Here is a 4,010-nt window from a genome sequence, read left to right on the forward strand (position 1 = left end):
GCATCGTCCCACACCGGGGCCCCGGACGATCTGGCGGATCGGGCTCCGCGCCTCTACAAGATTGATTTTCCCCTCTTTGACAGGGCCAGCCATCCACGGCCATGGCTGACATGCTGCAATCTCTTCTTCCTCGGGTAGCGCACGACGGAGTCGGATAAGACGTGGCTCGCCTCATATCATCTCGCTGATGTCGCCGCATTATGGTATGGCCACCTCAAGACTAAGCTGGGCCAGCGGCCGTCCTGGACTGAGTTTCAAAAACTGATCGCCAACCACTTCGGACCGCCGACCTGCGCCAACCCCTTTGGCGAGCTAATCTCCACCAGCCGCTCCGGCATCGTGGCGGAATACTCCAAGCGCTTTCTTGAGAATCTTTCTCAGGTGCGCCCCATTGCTGACGACGATGAGCGGGATATCTTCACCAACAACTTGGGCGAGCCTATGAAAACTCAGTTCAAGATGTTGAAACCGGCGACTTTGGACGCGGCTATGGACTTAGCAATCTCCTTTGAGCACCACAATACTATCACCAGCACCACGGCCACCCCGGGTCGGCCCAGCCGTCCACTCCATCCCATGGCCGCACCTACTCCGGCCTTACCGGGCTCCTCGAACCCCACGCCCGTGCTCGTCTTTAAAAGACCCACGTCCGCCGAGATGGATGAACGGCGTGCTAAGGGTCTCTGCTTCAATTGTGACAAGAAGTTCGCGCGGGGCCATCGCTGCAAACGACTGTTCTACATTCAATCCACGGACGCCAAAGAGGAGCAGTTTGAGGATTTCCAGGAGGCACAAATCTCACTCTTGGTTGTCACCGGAATTCCCACCATCGACGCAATACAAGTCACTCTTCGCATAGGGGACCGTGACTTGGTCGCATTGCTTGATTCAGGCAGCACTCATAACTTCATCCATGAAGAGCTGGCCACCATCATCGGGCTACCTTTCTCCTCCAATCGTTGCTTGGGAGTCACGGTCGCTAATGGCGATAAGGTGACCTGTCGGGGACTCCTTCAGCAGGCTGCAATCACCATTGACAAGGAGTGTTTCGTTGTTGATCTGCATGCCATTCCATTGGGCGGGTTTGACATCGTCCTCAGTACACGATTCCTCAAAACTCTTGTGCCAATTCTCTGGGATTTCACTACGCAATGGACGTCGTTTTGGCACTCGAATCACCGTGTGGAATGGTCAGTGAAGGAAATATGCCCTAGAGGCAATAATAAAGTTATTATTTATTTCCTTATTTCATGATAAATGTTTCTTATTCATGCTAGAATTGTATTAACCGGAAACTTAGTACATGTGTGAATACATAGACAAACAGAGTGTCATTAGTATGCCTCTACTTGACTAGCTCGTTGAATCAAAGATGGTTAAGTTTCCTAGCCATAGACATGAGTGGTCATTTGATTAATGGGATCACATCATTAGAGAATGATGTGATTGACTTGACCCATTCCATTAGCTTAGCACTTGATCGTTTAGTATGTTGCTATTGCTTTTTTCATGACTTATACATGTTCCTATGACTATGAGATTATGCAAATCCCGAATACCGGAGGAACACTTTGTGTGCTACCAAACATCATAATGTAACTGGGTGATTATAAAGGTGCTCTACAGGTGTCTCCGATGGCGTTTGTTGAGTTGGCATAGATCGAGATTAGGATTTGTCACTACGATTGTCGTAGAGGTATCTCGGATCCCTCTCGGTAATGCACATCACTATAAGCCTTGCAAGCAATGTGACTAATGAGTTAGTTAGGGATGATGCATTACGGAACGAGTAAAGAGACTTGTTGGTAACGATATTGAACTAGGTATTGAGATACCGACGATCAAATTTGTGGCAAGTAACATACCGATGACAAAGGGAACAACGTATGTTGTTATGCGGTTTGACCGATAAAGATCTTCGTAGAATATGTTGGAGCCAATATGAGCATCCAGGTTCCGCTATTGGTTATTGACCGGAGATGAGTCTCGGTCATGTCTACATAGTTCTCGAACCCGTAGGGTCCGCACGCTTAACATTTTGTGACGATTTATATTATGAGTTATGTGATTTGATGACCGAAGTTTGTTCGGAGTCCCGGATGAGATCGGGGACATGACGAGGAGTCTCGAAATGGTCGAGACTTAAAGATCGATATAGTGGAATGCTATATTCGTACATCGGAAAGGTTCCGAGTGATTCGGGTACTTTTCGGAGTACCGAAGAGTTACGAGAATTCGTATTGGGCCTTAATGGGCCATACGGGAAAGGAGAGAAAGGCCTCAAGGGTGGCCGCGCCCCTTCCCCATGGACTAGTCCAAATTGGACCAGGGAAAGGGGGCGCCCCCTTCCTTCCTTCTCCTTCTCCCTTCCCTTTTTCATATTCCATGTGGGAGGTGGAATCCTACTAGGACTAGGGAGTCCTAGTATGACTCCACACTTGGGCGCGCCCTATGAGGGCCGCCTCCTCCTCCCTTCCTTATTTATATACGTGGTCAGGGGGCACCCCATAGATACACAAGTTGATCATTGATCTCTTAGCCGTGTGTGGTGCCCTCTCCACCATAATCCACCTCGGTCATATTGTTGTGGTGCTTAGGCGAAGCCCTGCGTCGGTAGCTTCATCATCACCATCATCACATCATCGTGCTGACAAAACTCTCCCTCGACACTTTGCTGGACCGGAGTTCGTGGGACGTCACCGAGCTAAACGTGTGCAGATCGTGGAGGTGACGTGCGTTCGGTACTAGGATCGGTCAATCGTGAAGACGTACGACTACATCAACCGTGTTGTCATAACGCTTCCGCTTTCGGTCTACAAGGGTACATGGACAACACTCTCCCCTCTTGTTGCTATGCATCACCATGATCTTGCGTGTGCGTAAGAATTTTTTTGAAATTACCACGTTCCCCAACAGTGGCATCTGAGCCAGGTTTATGCGTAGATGTTATATGCACGAGTAGAACACAAGTGAGTTGTGGGCGATACTAGTCATACTGCTTACCAACATGTCATACTTTGATTCGGTGGTATTGTTGGATGAAGCGGCCCGGGCCGACATTACACGTACGCTTACGCGAGACTGGTTCTACCGACGTGCTTCGCACACAGGTGGCTGGCGGTTGTCAGTTTCTCGAACTTTAGTTGAATCGAGTGTGGCTACGCCTGGTCCTTGTGAAGGTCAAAACAGCACATACTTGACGAAAAATCATTGTGGTTTTGATGCGTAGGTAAGAACGGTTCTTGCTCAGCCCGTAGCAGCCACGTAAAACTTGCAACAACAAATTAGAGGACGTCTAACTTGTTTTTACAGGGCATGTTGTGATGTGATATGGTCAAGACATGATGCTAAATTTTATTGTATGAGATGATCATGTTTTCTAACAGAGTTATCGGCAACTGGCAGGAGCCATATGGTTGTCGCTTTACTGTATGCAATGCAATCGCCCTGTAATTGTTTTTACTTTATCACTAAGCGGTAGCAATAGTCGTAGAAACAATAGTTGGTGAGACAACAACGATGCTACGATGGAGATCAAGGTGTCACGCCGGTGACGATGGTGATCATGACAGTGCTTTGGAGATGGAGATCAAAGGCACAAGATGATGATGGCCATATCATATCACTTATATTGATTGCATGTGATGTTTATCCTTTATGCATCTTATTTTTCTTAGTTCGACGGTAGCATTATAAGATGATCTCTCACTAAATTTCAAGGTATAAGTGTTCTCCCTGAGTATGCACCGTTGCTACAGTTCTTCGTGCTGAGACACCACGTGATGATCGGGTGTGATAAGCTCTACGTTCACATACAACGGGTGCAAGCCAGTTTTGCACACGCAGAATACTCGGGTTAAACTTGACGAGCCTAGCATATGCAGATATGGCCTCGGAACACTGGAGACCGAAAGGTCGAGCGTGAATCATATAGTAGATATGATCAACATAGTGATGTTCACCATTGAAAACTACTCCATCTCACGTGATGATCGGACATGGTTTAGTTG

This window comes from Triticum dicoccoides, chromosome 5B (genome assembly GCF_002162155.2).
Source record: "Triticum dicoccoides isolate Atlit2015 ecotype Zavitan chromosome 5B, WEW_v2.0, whole genome shotgun sequence".
Taxonomy (NCBI): domain Eukaryota; kingdom Viridiplantae; phylum Streptophyta; class Magnoliopsida; order Poales; family Poaceae; genus Triticum; species Triticum dicoccoides.